The sequence below is a fragment of the Pholcus phalangioides genome, unplaced genomic scaffold (genome assembly GCF_987345545.1).
Source record: "Pholcus phalangioides strain wild (caught in Gottingen) unplaced genomic scaffold, Ppha-v1.0 ptg000015l_1, whole genome shotgun sequence".
NCBI classification, from domain to species: domain Eukaryota; kingdom Metazoa; phylum Arthropoda; class Arachnida; order Araneae; family Pholcidae; genus Pholcus; species Pholcus phalangioides.
Genome location: NW_028301608.1, coordinates 17,328,647 through 17,346,564, shown reverse-complemented (window position 1 = coordinate 17,346,564; position 17,918 = coordinate 17,328,647). Strand labels below are relative to the sequence as shown.

Below are 17,918 nucleotides of genomic sequence, written 5' to 3'. Positions count from 1 at the left end.
GATTTCTGGGAACTTTGAACTTTTACAGGCGATTTCTACCATCTACAGCAGCTGTGCAAGCACCACTTCATTCCTTCTTGTCCAGCACCAAGAAGAATGACAAAACATGAATTCCTTGGACTCTTGAGACCAGAGAAGCATTCGAAAAATGCAAAACTCAGCTCGCTAATGCCACTCTTTTGTACCATCCTTCAGCATCATCACCATTAGTTTTACATGTGGACGCCAGTGATTTTGCTATAGGTGCCGCCTTACATCAAGTATCTAACGAAAAACGCTACAACGAGAAATCGTGACGTCACAGAGCATCGTTTATGATCGGTCACTACACAGTAAAGGCAACGGCAATGAGAAGATGTAAATTTCATTTTTAAAACATGAACATTTATTTACACACACACGGACAAGTTATACGCGGCATCCATTCTGTACGACGAAATACAATCAACTGATTAAAACGTTCGAAAAACTCTCTGGCGATCCGTTGCTAGGTTACCATCCATCACAAGGCGAAAAACGCTACAACGGGAAAACGTGACATCATGACGTCACAGAGCATCGTTTATGATCGGTCACTACACACTCCCCACCGACCGGGGCAGGCAGTTCGAGAGCCAGCTTTTCCAAAGCTTGAGCAGATATCTAGGATTCCAACATCATAAAACGACTGTTTATCATCCACAAGCAAATGGGCTGATCGAGAGACAACACCGATCGCTGAAAACTGCCCTGAGATGCCGTATTCAATCGAATCTTGCTTGGGTTGATGCTCTTCCATTCGCCCTACTGGGTCTAAGAGCAGCAGTGAAAGAAGACCTGGGATGCTCTTCCGGAGAAATCCTCTACGGAACACCATTGCAGTTGCCCGGCGAGTATTTTTCGAAAACACCAGACATTATACAATCCGATTTCGTCCATCAAATCCAAAAGCTAATGAGTTCAATGAAGCCGGTGCCTACAACAACTCACGGATACACGCCGACGTATATTCCTAGTGATCTGCAATCCGCGTCGCATGTCTTCGTACGCAACGACGCACCACATCCTGCCTTACAACCAACATATCAAGGCCCGTTTCCTGTCAAAGATCGCAGAGAAAAATTTTTCGACATTGGCATCAATGGGGCAAGCAAGAGGATCTCCATTGATCGTTTGATTCCAGCTTTCCTTGGAGATAGCTTTAAGGTACCTTCAGAAGTGCCCATACAGCCATCCAGTACAGCGTTGCCAGCACAAGCAGTACCAGCAACTGTGACTCGCTCCAGTCGTCACGTCCACTTTCCCGACAGATATTCGACCACAAATTTCGTTGACACTAGGGGGGAGTGTGTGTAGTGACCGATCATAAACGATGCTCTGTGACGTCACGATGTCACGTTTTCTCGTTGTAGCGTTTTTCGCCTTGCGATGGATGGTAACCTAGCAACGGATCGCCAGAGAGTTTTTCGAACGTTTTAATCAGTTGATTGTATTTCGTCGTACAGAATGGATGTCGCGTATAACTTGTCCGTGTGTGTGTAAATAAATGTTCATGCTTTAAAAATGAAATTTATATCTTCTCATTGCCGTCGCCTTTAATATAAAGGTAATTTCATCCCCATATCTATATAATCAAAATTAGATATTTAATTAAATTGTTCTGAAAAAATTTGACGGTATTTTATTTTGTATTGATGAAACTTCAAACTTTTTTGTGACAAAAAATATCCGAACTGATTCCATAAATTTCAATGCAAACCACTACTGGTATGACATTTTGCCCAATTTCCATCAATGACTGGTCCTCATATACATGGTGAACTTCACCTAATCTGGCAAACAAAATGAGAGCCCAAGTGGAGCATAAGAGACGTAAAAGACATAAATGGAGCTTAAAAGACCACACATATCAACCTCCTACCTCTAAAGCCCCGTTCACATGTACAAGATTCTGGGTCGCTTTGGTGATAATTACCGGCATGACAACTTTTTTCCCCTCGTAGGGAAGAAAAAGGTAAGAGAGAAGCTCATCAAAAAAAAGCCCATCTTTCTTGGGGTGGATTGGAGGTCGACTCCCCGACCTTCTCTCCCATAATCCTTTGTGCCGCGAAAACTGCTATAAGCTCCGGCAACCATCTTGAATCAATCACTTCCGTTCAACATACGTAACCAGTGACGACTTCCGGAAAGAAGAGGGGGGATTACCGGCATAAACTTTAAACTTAACGTCATGTGAACGGTTTGTAGCGAAAATCCCCGTTACCGGGAACTTCCCGGGATGTTTTATTGTACATGTGAACGGGGCTTATCGGTTTTCGAGTTATGACAGAAGAAAAATGTGTCAAATCTGAAAAAATCTAAATTCTTTAATTTTCTGAGAGACCTACAAGCAAACTCCAAGCATACTGTTGCGCCGCCCCCCGGGTCTCGTCGAATTTCTTTCACCAGCTTGTCCCGTCGCGCGGATCTCTCGGGTTCTTCTCCGGGGACGAAGTTAAAAGATTTTTCTGTTCCTTCTAAATACGCATATGCTTAGTTTGAGTGTGGGGTTCTCAGATTTGACGCATTTTCCTTCTTATCAACCACAACTCGGAAACGGGTAGGTAAGTTCGGTTATAGTAACCCAGAGACACCCAGGCTCTGTCACCATAGGCGATGTAAGCACATTGTCCCAGAGAACTAGTGTGCCCCCGGAAGAAGGGTGCCCGGAAGGCATTTATTATGCTTGAACAAAGATATATATAAATAAACAGGCCATTATGCATATCGCCAGCAAACAAGTATAAAAATTTATACTTGTCGCACCACTGTCATTTTCTGCACACGAGGGCTAATTTAGACCGGGACCTACAATTTAATGCTGAATCCGAACGGCAGCCTCGCTTTTTTTTATACTCAAGGAAAAATGATAGGAAACGTGTGTAAATAAATCACACAGTTATGAATTACAGATTATAAATCACATAATCTTCATAATCGAGAATACTTCTTGATGCTCAATAAAATTTGCTCAGCTTCTCTTCAGGGATTTTCATTGACTACTTTTATTATACATATCTGGTTTCATTTTCGGCCTCTCATTGGTAACTGAATCAATCAGCAGATGGGTTGATACAATCGTTGCACCGTATCGTTTGATTCAGTCCAAAACACATTCATCAGAGTCAACAATTGCTACTTGTTACCAGCTTTTTGGTAATCCAGCGTGGATCTTATACATTCTATAATCTATCCTCGACTACTACGAAAACGGTTAGAGATAGGCAGGACAGGATTACCTATGGTGTTTTATGCTCCCCTTGGGCTCATCTATCACCCCATTTCGTTTGGCAGATTACGCGAAGTACGCACTGTGTAATAAAAGAACGTTAAGCCATGGGTCTTGCATCGAACAGAAACAAACTGATGAAAAGCTTATGGAATTCACAAATAAAAATTCCAAACAATTCTTGGCATCTAGTGACAATCTCAAATTTTTACACAAACTCTCAAATCGAAATAGTTTTATGTTTCCCACAATGATTTAATTGTAGTTTATTTCCAGTTCAAACCATGAACTTTCTTGGTAAAGGTACGAGAAAAAAAAAAGGCGACAGGACGTCGCTTTCATTTTCTCGCAGTCATTAAATACTGGTAAAGATAACGAATGAACTCCAGGAAAGAGGAGCGCCAAAAAAAAAGCAATTAAAATCCAATTGATGGCGGAGGAAGTATGTACTAAAATCACTTTACGCAATCTTGGGAAACCCGTGTCACACGTACGGAATCGTTAGCACTCTGGCGTCACTTCATTCACGTACAAAGATCAAATATTACACTATTCATTCGATTTTAAAATGTGCGTGAAGATTATTTCAGGCATGCGTGCATTCACCTCCATAAGAATGAGAAAGCAGTTACACGCCGTAATGTCTATATTAGGGGTGGTACAACCTTTTCAGTCCAAGGGCCAGATATGCGGTAATTCTGCCACTCATGAGCCAGACATTTTATATATGCATGGGGTGCCAGAAAACAAGAACCCTTCTTACTAGTATAATGAACTTGGCAATACAAAGATACTTAGGAACAGATTGAAATAGAGGAATGAAATAGGCTCCTGAAATAAATAGATTTATATATAGTTATTACCAATATTTTTCAAAGTATTTATGAATAGTCGTATTGCGGTGATTCGCTTCATTTGCATTATAAAATGTTTATGCACCCTCTTTCTTATCCAAATAATCGGCATGTGTGTTTGTTCAAAATGACATGTTAATATATCAATAATTTGTAATAACATGTTTTGAATGTGACTCAAATGAAGGTGTATATTTGGCTACAGGATAACATGTATAAAGATTATCCGTATACAGCAACATGCATATAACAAGTTTTGAGTTAATAGTGACAAACAACATGTTAAAATTTTGTTCATTTTAGATATTTGTTATTATAGGAATTTCATTTATTCATGATATATTCTTAAATAAATTTATATTTCATCACATATTTAATATTTGGAAGACTGACAAAACGCATGCATGTTAATATATATTTGTTAAAGTAAACTATGAAAAAGAGAAGAATAATTATGACATATTAAATAGTGTCTTAATGTAATAAAATCAGAAGCATGATATTCCTGCTCATGTCATGTTAATGGTGCTGCCCGAGGTATAATATAAGCTATAATCTTGTAGTTCCGTTTATATAATTGTAATGTAATGTCAATTGTTAAACTCAGTGGGCCAATGGTGCTCCCTGAGGTAAAATTTTTTTAATTGAGAAAACAAATGCTCCTTCCGGGGAACCCTCGAATGGTGATTCGCCATACGAGGGTGGCAATGCATCAAATACATCGGAATGACCTGAAATTTTACGGGCATTCCAGTAATTTTCGTCGTCCCAACTTTTTCATAAAATGCCCCATATTTTCCCCTTACTTTCAATGAGGTTCTGAAAAAAAAAGAATTTATGTCATGAAAACAATCTGATGCCTGTGGCAATTTTTTTGACTTAAATTGGCAACTTAATTGCTTTTGTTAATTGTTTTGGCTGTAATTGGCAACTTTACTTGCATTTGACTTTTTCCCTGTAATTGGCATTTTTACATGCCTTTGGAAATTTTTTTAGCTGAAATTAACATTTTTGCTTGAATTATACAAATGTTTTTTTTGTGATAATTGATAACTATACGACGGTTTTTTTTGAAAGCCTTATTTCTTGTGTGATTCCAAAACAGGCTTGAATCCAAATTGGACGAAGCTCAACCAAAAGAACAGGAAGGATTTCGAAGTGGATTTAGTACAATGGATCACATCTAAACAATGAGGGAACTTATAGAGAGACACAAGGAATACTAATTACCATTTTTTATAGCCTTCATTGATTTTGAGAAAGCGTTTGACTCTGTCTTCGCATCTACTGTTGTTAAAGCTCTAGATGTAATTGGGGTAGAGAAGACTTACATCAATATCATCAAGAAAATATATGACAAAGCAACTGCAACGATTCGTTTGGATAAAGGAAACGCAAAGATTAAACTCTGAAAAGGAGTCAGACAGGATGATACTATCTCACCAAAGCTCTTTACCGCTGTTTTAGAAATAGTATTCAGAAAACTGGATTGGGATAAAAAGGAATTAAAATAAATGGAGAATTTCTCAAATATTTGCGTTTTGCAGACAACATTGTTGTTATCAGCAGTGATCCAGACGAACTAGAGGAAATGATACAAGAATTGGCGAAGGCAAGTATTCAGGTGGGCTCGAAAATGAATCTGCAAAAGACTAAAGTTATGTTCAACCCCTTTGCGTTGAAGAGGACAATCTTGCTCAACAACACAAAGATAGAAGTAGAAAGTTATGTATACCTGGGACAAGAAATTACCATGGACGATGGAATCATTAATGAAATAAACAGAAAGATCAGGATTGGATGGAGCACTTTTGTCAAAAACTGTGATTCTGAAGAGTCGCATGCCATTATGCCTGAAAAGAAAAGTTTTTAACCAGTGTGTGCAACCAGCACTGACTTATGGAGCTGAAACATGGACACTCACAAGCAAGACGATACAATGGCTACAGACAATACAAAGGAGCATAGAAAGATGTACGATAGGCATCTCAAGGGGAGAGACAGAAAACGAATCACTTGGATAAGGAACCACACAAAGGTATGCGATATCATAGAAAGAATCAAACGTTTGAAATGGAAATGGGCTGGACATATTGCAAGAAGACAGGACAACAGATGGGCCACAAGTACTCTAGATTGGTATCCTCGTGGTGTTGAACGTCCGAGAAGGCGTCCCCACGCAAGATGGATTGACGAGATCAGGAAAGGGGCAGGAGCAAAGCTGCATCAAGAGTATCAGACCTTTCAAGCGGCTTTGGGCAGGAGTCAACTGGATGGCTGAAGCATCAGACAGAGCAGAATGGAAAAATTTAGAGGAGACCTTCATCCAGCAATGGATCGAAAATGGTTGTTGATGTTGAACATGTGAATAAAAACTTTAAACGCATTTAACGAAGAATGCTATTTTTGACATTTTACTTGAGTTTGAAACAGGATTTCATTTTATCATTACGAAATTTTATTATGATATCCTGCTATGTATTGTTGAGGTTATGAATCAAAATCTAAGGTCTGTTGCATATATTTGTCTAATTACAGTGTTTTATAAACGAAATGTGGAATAAAATTTCAAAAATTTTCCACGTCTATTAACGGATTTGAGAGTGACTTATGAGCATATCGTACAATCCTTTAAATTTTAGTTCATAACCTTCACCATTACTAGCTAACTGTGGAAATAACGAAACATTCCATTCACAGAATTTTTCGCAGTCGTGTTTGGAATGTCACATAAATTTTGCTTAAAATTTAACATAAAAATGACTTTTTCATATAAAATGACATTGTCCCAAAATGAAAAAAAATACATTTTTAACCATCAAAAAATGTCCAGGTTCACACTCTAGTATCATTTTAAATAAAAGTGGCAAGAAAGGTAGTTGGATACCTTAATTTAAAAAATACTTTTAAAATACCGTAGTTTGAGAACACATTCGAGTTTTTTAGTGCAGTTTATAAATGTTATATTAATGTTATTTTTATTCCCTATCGGAATTTATCAATTTTTTATTGCTAAATTTTCTCATTTTTCTCTCTCATTAAATTTTAAATTTTCTTTCTTATTGAATTATTTCTTCATTAAATTATTTTTTATCATTTATAATTGGTATTTTTATTTTATCAAATTATTTATTAAATTATTGTTTTTATTAAATTTTTGTAATTAAATATTATATATATTGAATGAAATTGCATATGCTGATTACAGTAGTAAATTTATCCACTCAGAACACAACAATCAACTGACGTGACGCTTTTCGTGTAATTCTTCACTTTAATTTGCTGTAACGTAAATGAAATCTCGTAAAAAAAATTCCTAATAAACTATGTTGCAAGAGCCTTGATATGACGCAAAAACCTCGAGGATGTTCATAACGTAAATTGATATACCCTTCTTATTATACGGATATCTTCATCTCTGTCTTGGCCTTGGTGAATAATTCTACCGCACATCCTTTTTAAGGTAAATTAATTTAGTTCATTGATAAATAAGCAAACATTCAGTCGATCTATCACATCCCTATTTCGGACGAAAATTTGAGTTGTGCGTCACCACTATTGCGTGTTACGTGGAATCAGAGGCGTCGGAAGTTTTCAGACCTGTGGAGGATCGGCCTAAATTTTACGTTTTTTACGAGATTTAGATTTCTGAATCAATTCTTTGGTGGTGCCATGCTGCAAAATGATGCTCGAGCCCCCACCACACCCCTGGCTCCGACGCCACTGCGTAGAATGCCGTAAAAATTTCATATCGAATCATACAATGAGGAAAAATCATACTTCATTCGCAGAGGAAACTGACATTTGATAATGATTGCAGATTGATAGGATTGCTGATTTTTCCCTCTGGAATTAACCCATACAGGGGCATTAACGAGAAATCTTTCCTAACTTGATGCCTCGTATTTCGACAGTTGCTAGATAACTCGCCTCATTAAAACCCTCTTATTTCGGAAATGACGAGGCCAGCTATCTCTGTAAGGTAGGCTTTGTTCGCAAACATGTTTCGCATCCCCCAACCAGTTATTCAAAAATATAATTTTTAAGAGTAATTTTCCTCGGGTGTTTTTTTAAGTGTTTCCCCCCTCACACAAAATCGAAAAAAATAATTATCTTCAAAAATCGTAAAAACAATATTTTTTGTAAAAATGTTGTAGCATTTTACAGAATTTTTAGTGATTTCCACTGTGGCAGTTATAATGTGGATCAGTGAAATTGTAGAAACCGTTTAAATGATTAAATTCGGTTCCGATAGTAATTTTGGGATCAATGAGAATGGAGTCGATCTAAACTAAGTTGGCTGGTGAACATAGCGAACCTCAGGACGGGTAGTTCGTCCTTGTCAGAAAACTTTCCTGACACAGGGGTACAACAAAAAACGGTGACTTGACCGCAGCAAAAAATTGCTACCACATGGAGTTAGCGCACCAACCTCTCAATGAGTATAAAAAAACAAGCCTGCCGTTCGGAATCGGCAATGAATTATAAATTAATATAATAATTAATAGGTCCCGGTCTAATTAGCCCTCGTGTGCAGAAAATGACCATGGTGCGACAAAAATAATCAATGAAATGATCAGGAAGGGTATGGATTTTGTCCAGCTGTTTGTATTTTAACCCTTTGAATACCGCAATCAAAAAATATAATTATCATGTAAATTTTTTTGTTAATTCATTTTAGTTTTAATTAGAACACAAAAAACTTTTTTTTTTCAAAAACCTATTTAGTACACAATGAATTAATCAACTTAGTACTTGAAAGTTTCTTCAACACTATTATACGCTTACAATGAAAATGAAAAATACTGATTCGAATATGTTGAATACATAATAATGAATATTTGTTTTACCAACAAAGGTAGTCATAATTTGTTTTATACATGTGTTAGTGAACATTTTGTAAATACAGTGTTTACTGTATTACAATTTTGTGTAATGCAGTAAACACGTTTACAGGGACGAGCCATCTAACTGAATTTTATTAATTCACATATTTAAAAAAAAAACTAGATGTCCCACACTTGCGCTGCCATCTGGTGATCATAAAATAGTTATACAGCCTTTATACTTCAAAATCAGGCCCGTAGCCAGAAATTTCGTTCGGGGGAGGGGGGGAATCAAAATGATAGAACAATAGATTTGGTCATCTTTTTCCCTTTTTTCGGTCATTTTAAAACATTTCGGGAAGCTACGGCCTAGGTCAAAATACCAACACCGTATGTAAGGGATGTTACGGGGTTAAAAAATAAATTTTGCTATAAAGTACCGTCAGCAGCGAAAAAGGTTAGTATTTGTGATTGATTCTATAAATCAAATTAAGGCGACTGTACAGGGTGTTGTTCTGTTAATGGACGTGTTTTAAGCGACGTAAAAACGATTCCCGGACGCGCTCGAAGATACCAGATATGCTTTTGATGTCTGCCGCAGCGACGAAAATTCGCGCTACGAGATCCTCCTATGTGTCCGCGGGTGTCAGATATGGTGAGCGAACCCACGAAAACGCATTCAACTGACATCCACCTTTCGTCTCCTCTGGACTCAGCGCCTGCATGCGTTTTTTCGCGATTTTCACCCTCTCAACGTGGTTTGCGACACCATGTTCCATTGCAATTTTTGTTCCTCTTGATTCCTACTACTACTACTAAACCAGACATGCACCTCGTTCATATTCCTATACGGAACTTCTAACGAATTTGTACATGTTGGAATGTGTGTGTGTATGTATAGTGACCTTCCGTGAAGTTTGTTTTTGTGTAATGCTTGTTACGTGTAGAGCTGCCATCTACAATCAATCTTTTAACGAGTTATTTCTCAACTCATAGCGAGTGAAGTGTAATGAATGAATAATTGTAACGTTGTAGACCTGCTGCTCTCTGCGGAGACACTTTTTAACAGGAAGATCGGCTCGCATTCGCGCCGATTGGGAACCTCAGATCTTGATTCCTACTAACAACCCTCTGAATCTGTCGGTCCATTAACAGAACACCCTGTATACAGCAATATGGCATTTCACTGGCGAATCGTTTATCCTAGAAGTATACTTCCGAGTAGAAAGAGTTACCAAATAACGTAGTACTCATGTACGAATTCGAGAAACGGAGGAAATTTGAGAAAAAAACAGCTCTAAATCCAGAAATATCATTCGAATTTGAATATCTCAGTGAATATTGCAGTTAGAAACATGAAATGTTTTTGTTGGCATCAGGAGAGACAGGGCAACAAATTTCTTATTGGGTTTTGTGGCACATGGGAACTGTTTAAAAAGTTTTTTTATTTTATTTTATTAACTATACAGCCCCTTGAAACATGAGCAACATACCTTAGCACTACACGTTATTTGGAAACTTTTTCTAATTGGAAGTATATCTCTAGGATCAATGGTACGCCATTAAAATTCCATACCCCCAGTTTGCTATGCATCCTGTATATAACCGGGTGGACTCATCGTACTTCATCTTGGAGCCGCAAAACCAGTTTTTTGTTAAAAGTGACGCCCAATCGTTAAAAAAAACCAGGATAGGGAATAGCAGTCCTCTACAGTGATAATACTGACGTCACACTTCACTCTAACACAGCGAATAAGTCAGCGAGGACTTTCAAGCAGCTCTGGGTCAAGATGAGTTTCGTTCCTATGATCCCGACATTTCAAAATAAATTTCATGAAAAATATTTAATTTAATGACTTTAGTTTATCAACAAAGTTTCCACGCAGAATTAAAAGAATTATGGTTAATTTTTCGTGTTTTCACAAATCTTTCCTCACCTTTTGTTTTTTTGTCGAAACTGAAAATTTCTCCTGATAGGTTTGTTATAGGTATTAGCCTTAAGGCACCTATATTTATTAAAGATTTTCAAGAAGCTCCAAGTCAGAAAAACCTGAACATGTGTATAGGGTCTCTCAATTGAGAATTTATTCCAGTGCGATTGCATTTGTTTGGCTTGTTTTTCAGGGAGTGCAAATGACCCTCATCCGTTGTTCCCTCAGAGCGATGAACTATGGGCATGATGAAATACTCGCACAAAGGATAAGTAGATGGGTAGTGCGAGTGAATGAATATAGAATAGACATGAACAAAAATGAGCTGATAACCTTTCCATCACCATCGTAGGGACTTGACGTTGCATTCAAAGACGAAGTATTTGTTTACATTGTCACTAGAGCATCCATCTTTCGTCCACCATTGTGCTTGCTTTAAATGAACCTATCCCATCTGCCTGTCCAATTTTAGCAGCAATACCCTGGAGACGCTTGTCTTTAACGATAGCTAACACACTCGCAACACGCACACACACACACACACAATAAAATCGTATTCAATGGCACCATAAATGTGACTCTTCGATGCACGTGTAGCTAGCTGTGTGTTTTCCCAACCTTTCTGTTTCCAAGAACCTGTTGAAGTATCCGAAACAATTCGTCGAACCACTAATTACGATATAGGGATCTAAATTATTTCAAAACTATCTACCTACTGTACATAGTAGTGATACACAAATATTGTATGTCTATATCATTAGTACAGTATTTGGGGTGTGTAAATGAATAATTTTCATTTAATAAGATTTATATATTCAAACTATATAATTTATGATCCCGAATCCTACTTAATTTAGATATTTTAAAAAAATTACAATTATTTTCTCTTCTTTTAAAGGCCAGGTGTTCTTCAACCGCTGGTCCGTGGAATTTTCTGCTGGTCCGTAAAAGAATTCGCCAGATCTATGTAGCCTATAACTACAGCTGAATTCTAATTTTAATTAACTAATTTCAGAATTCAAAAACAAAATACAATGGATACACCGCTTATACCCTTTTTCAAAAAAGCCATCATGAAAAAAATGTTGCAAGGAGGGAAAACTCTTTAAAGGGGAAATCTTAATGAGAATTAGAGTTGGGACCACGAAAATACGTCTTTAAGTGTGAGAAAACGTTATAAGCGGGATCGACTGTACTGTCTTTAATGTTGGAGAAAATCGAGAAGCTATCCATGCTTAAAATACGAAAACCATAAATATTTTTTGTATGGGCATTGTATAATATTTTATCGAGTATATATAGTTTTTATAATTGCATTTGTAATTGGGCTGCGGTATTTTAGAAGTACGTGGCGTCCATATTTGTTACGGTCTTCTTTTCCTCATCCACCTCGTTGGGCATTTTGCCTGTTGTGTCCACGTCTTTGCATAAATTTGAAGACAGTATTTTGTTTCTTACATGTCTTTAGCATACTTCGCTGTGTAAATAGTTCTATTTTTTTCGGTCAGCAAATTATTTTCCCCATTCACTTGTCTTTACCGATCCGCAAATTAATGTCTATGTTTACTTTTTGCCAGTCCAAAATTATTTTTCCTATTTTTTTGTCGGTCCGTAAATTATTTATCCTACAAGTTAATGAATTATTTATCCTACAAGTTAATAAATTATTTATTAAATAAATTAAATTATTTATTAAATAAATTAAATTATTTATTAAATAAATTAAATTATTTATTAAATAAATTAAATTATTTATTAAATAAATTAAATTATTTATTAAATAAATTAAATTATTTATTAAATAAATTAAATTATTTATTAAATAAATTAAATTATTTATTAAATAAATTAAATTATTTATTAAATAAATTAAATTATTTATTAAATAAATTAAATTATTTATATCCTATTTATTTAGCTTTTGCTTGTCTGAAAATTATTCCCCCATATGTATTTTTTTCTCTGTCCGCAGGTATGGAAAAAGTTGAACACTGTTCTAGGCCGTAGAAACTAGTAGTAAATTTTCAAATGCAAAAAATATTGTTGTAACACGGTAAACTACTACGTTAAAAAAAATCGTGTATTATTACGAATTATAAATTGAAAATACGTGTTCCGATGGATTGGAAGCCAGATTTATACTTTATCCTCAAAATATAATATTAACAAATTAATTATACGTTCAGAAATAATAAATAAATTGCGCATACAGGGTATCCCATAAATTCGAAAATAGTTTAAAATTTATAAAAATTGAAAGAATTGGTACATTTTAATGCGGTTTGCGAAAACGTTGTTCTCACAAAATAGGATTTTTTTTTCTTTTTAGTGTAGAAAAAAAATACTTTAAATTTTTTTCCGATAGAAGGCGGTCCACAAAAGTCTCACAGGAGTGATTGGATCTGAACCTTTCTTCAATCTTTTCTGCGTCCGAAAAATTCGTAAAGAGCTTCAGAGCGACTGTTCGTGGCTGAAAGATAAAACAACTTTTACCAATAATGTTTTATCTGCCAGTATCAACATTACAGTGAAAACCTTATTATATAAGCGCCAGTAACATGGAAATTCAGAAATGCGCTATTAGTCTTACAACCTGTTATTATAGGACTCTGATTTGCATTTTTCCAGTGATTTACTTTCTTGCAGCCCCTTCTATCGACAAAAATTTGAACTAATTTTTTTCTCAACCCCATTCATATATACCAATTCCTTCAATTTTTATGAATTTTTAAACTATTTATGAATTTGTGGGGGGAAACCTTGTAAATTCCGTTTTACACGTAGTATTGCGTGCATATATAAATTCATAATGAATAGACAATTGCGTGCCACGATTTTAATATCAATTACGACGTCGTGTATTGCATATTCATCGCGGAAGATCTGGATATGCACGACTTTGCAAATGACTTCACTTCACATGGTGGAGATTGACAGCATTGTTTATAAGTGCGTGATTGATGGCTTCGAGGATTACGGTAAAGGTTCACAGGCCGCTCATTAAAATCATGGGTAACGTTATCATTCAAATGTTATCATTTTTCCGAAGAACAAAACGAACCAATATCATGACATGGGGAAAAAATTTGTTTATAATTATTGGGACTTCGGATAATGTTATCTTTTTCGTGGATTTTTTTTTTTTTTTTTTTTTTTTTTGCATTCTCAAGCTAAGGTTTAACTAAACTTATTGTTATTCCCGTAAGTTATCGTTATTATCCTGCAAGACTACGTTGGAAGCTAGAAGGGGTGTTCGCATTCCTTCCCTTGTTACAAACATTTCCGTACTCCATATTTTGTCTGTAGTGATCCATGTACGTGTGGAACTGTTTTTGTGATTCCCTTCCCATAGTGAAAGCAATGTACGACACAAAAAAAGCCCTTTTCTTCAGTTCTTGATCAGTGTCTTCCAGTTAGCCAGATTCAAATTTCTTTTCCCGAGAGGATTTCCGAAGGGATCTATGAAACGTGTTATACATTTTAAAAAAAAGAAAGTAATTCACGATATTCATTAGACAGGGCTGAATAAAAAATTCAGGATTTTTTTAGCTTAAAGGAAAATAAAGAAGTCCCGTTTTAGAATTTAAAAACCATGAAACGATTGAACATTTTGCTACCAATTATGTAAGAAAGAAAAACAGTTGTCACGTTATTCCATTACCCGTTTACCACACGTCCAATTTGAAAAAACGGGATTTTTTTTTCGGATATAGCTTTTTCGGTTATTATCATTCGATTATTTTCATCAGAAATCCCGAGTCTCGATGTGATCACATTAAGCGGTGTGGACTTTATTTCAAAATTCTTCTCAAGGGTGCCTCTCGAACACAAAAATTTTAGAAGCAAATTCTATTAAATATTCATAATATTTTTAGTCATTTCTATTCAGAAAATATGATTTCATTCGTATTTTTATAGAAACAACGTTTCTTTGGATTGTTTTTTGTTTTCTGACTGAGCGAAGAAGAGTTTTTCCACATTTTTCTCATTCACACGAAGAAAAAAATAATTGCAATTTTTTGTTTATCAACACTGCTTTGTCTCTAGTCTCTCTCATCACTGTTTGTTGCGGGGTGGCACGGATGAATAATGCCTTCGGAGCCTTCCACCGGAGCAGCTCTGTACCTTCCCGCTAAACGTGTCGCCAGGATTTGTCTATGTTGTGTCAGCAACGACACCTGCCATTCCAGCACACATGATAATGTACACGCGTTTCGCATCCCCGCTTTGAAATGAAGCAAAGCAAAACAGTGTTCATGTCACTATATGTTTTTGTGACACAAAACAAATACATTTCTAACAAGTGCATTGCGGTTATCATTTAAAATGGCACTAGCTATAATATATATTTATAATACAGAGTAAAACTACAGCTACTGTCAGTTTTGATAACATAAATGCACATGTTAGAAATGTATTAGTATCATATCACTAGGAAAAAAAATGGCGTTCTATCACTTCAGAAGCGGGATTGAGACATATTCGGATAGTGCAACATGTTATTTCTAAAAATAAGTTACCTACACAACGAATTCAAAAAAGCAAAATTATGTTGCACATGAAAAAAATAAATTCCATTCCATAATTATCCTAAAAGTAATTTTTATTCAACATTTATAGACTACGTACACGTTAGACAAAAAAAGACTAACCTCGAAAATATCATTTCCTAAATACACCAGAACAGCGGTTCCCAATTGAAAGTACTTGGACTCCTAGTAGTTCACGGTTTTTTGGGGGTGAGGGCGTCCATGACGTAGTTGTATAGTCATAAGAAAAAATTCATGCTCTCTAGTTGAGGTAGATGTATTTTTTAGGCACCAAGACTATTATTGATATCGAATTTTAAGAAAAATGAATTATATTAATATAAATTACTTTAAAAGAAATTTTATGCGCAAAACACCGCTGCTACGTTAGTAGACTGCAATTATAATGTAATGTTACGATTTGATTGAAATTGTACTTGTGACATCTCTCAATGAGAGTACGAAACATTTTAGTTTCTTTGTAGTCCAGTAGATGACATTGCTATCGCATCACATTTACAGTCAAACCTCGTTAGTGCGTAACCCGGTTAACACGTCACTCCGCTTACCGGGTCACTTTCTGGAAGTCCCAATTGTCCTCAGGCAGGAATTGGCACAGCTATGTGTTACTTCGTTAAACGAGTCACTCCGCTTACTAAGTCATATTTTTGCTCTCCCAAGAGTGACTCATTAACGAAGTTTAACTGTACTTGTACTGAATAGTGTGCCTTCCACTGTTCGAGAACATTCCCTGTTTAATGGCTGTAGTTTCTGCTGCTATAAATCTATGGGTACATGACAGACGATTTCCGGGCAGGGGAGTAAGTATGGTCGACCTCTCTGGAGGGAATTCAAGAAATTTTCTTTCCAAGATATTTCAAGTTACCACCCTTCAAAAAGAATTCAAAATCACAGAAATTGGTTAGTATATAAAAGGTGTTTTCTTTCAATATTTTAGTTTTCTCACCAAAATATTAATTTTTTTTCCTAATTTTTGGTCGGCTTAGGGTTCGCACCCCCCTTCCTTGCGTACGCCTCTATTTCTGGGGGTCCCGTATTTGTGGGAACCGCTGCACTTGAAGATTTTATGCAATTTTTAGGAGCATCCAGAAAAAAACAAATGAAAATTAAAAATTTACAAATGCAGTAAAATAGTTTCCGCGATCGTTTACGTTTTATGCAATTACTAATTGCAACAACGAGAAAACTGGCAAAGTAAGTGATAGCATTCAATACATTTTTTTGGGCCCGGTAGCCCAGGTCGATAAGATACTCGCTTAAAGTACCAACGGATGTTTAGAGGTGTCACGAGTTCGATACCCGGTTCGTCCTTGTCAGAAAACTTTCCTGCCACAGGGGTACAACAAAAACGGTTGCGACCGCAGGATAAAATTGCTACCGCAAGGAGTCCCCCACCGAGGGGTTAGCGCACCAACCCCCTCGACGAGTATAAAAAAACAAGCCTGCCGTTCGGCAATAAATTGTAGGTTCCGGTCTAATTAGCCCTCGTGTGCAGAAAATGATAGTGGTGTGACAAAAATGATCAATACATTATGATAGTTTGACTTTTTGTGAAGGTATAGCTATCCTAGATTGAGGGATTGCATAATTCGAATTTTTCTTTTGCTGTCCCCCTTGAATTATCCAAGCTTCAAACTATCCAAGTTCGATTGTACAAGAATTATATGGCGGCGCTTTTAACACCAATTCAGACCAAATACCAATGATAACATGAATTTGGCGGTAACTGATGATCATTGGGTGCAGCTATCAATTTTCCCCAAATGGCTTGTAAGTTACATCGACTTGATAGCTGTCTTCATAGGGAGAACGACGTGAGTGATTCGATACTTGCGAGCAGGGGGGGCCCACTACTATTAATTTTTGCTAATTTTTCCGACACAACCCTGCCTCTTTTGAGGTAACGGAAGTAAGTTGCTTTGCATCAGTCCGGGGTTGTGAGTGGTTCTATCTATGTATCTACCTTTCGATACAATCATTTGTTCTGAATTAGTATTGTTAGTACCATAAAATGCATTTATAGGTTTTATTCGCAACGAAATATTCAAATTGATTAGTTGATCAATAAAATTCCGTACGTTGTTTTAATTTGTAAAAGGGTTGACCGCACAACACATCCTTGTACCGATAAATAACCTCCATGATACTACTATCTAGATCAATGATTCCCAACGTGAGCGGTAACGCCCCCTTGGGGGCGATGCAATGTTCCGGGGGGCGGTAGAAGCTACGAGTATAACATAGGATCCTATGAGTTAGACTACGTTGGGGGGCGGTGGGAGAAAAAAAATTTCCAAAGAAGGGGGCGATGGGACAGAAAAAGTTGGGAAACTGATCTAGATACTACTCGATCTAGGAGGCTTCGGTACTATACGTAGATAATAGCTTCACAGCAAATTCATTAACACTTTCGGAGAGTATATAGTGCGAAATACCGATGTTATCGAACGCCCCCTCCCCCAATGAACAAAAAACTGATGAGGAATTTAAAATCACATTGAAAGTGATTT

The 17,918-nt window shown here is 36.4% G+C and overlaps 1 protein-coding gene across 2 annotated transcripts in view; it reads right to left on the bottom strand.

Annotated features, from left to right (window-relative positions):
- Positions 1 to 17,918, bottom strand: part of LOC149075585 (Na(+)/citrate cotransporter-like) — a 65,709-nt gene that overhangs the window by 31,899 nt on the left and 15,892 nt on the right. The window lies entirely within an intron of this gene.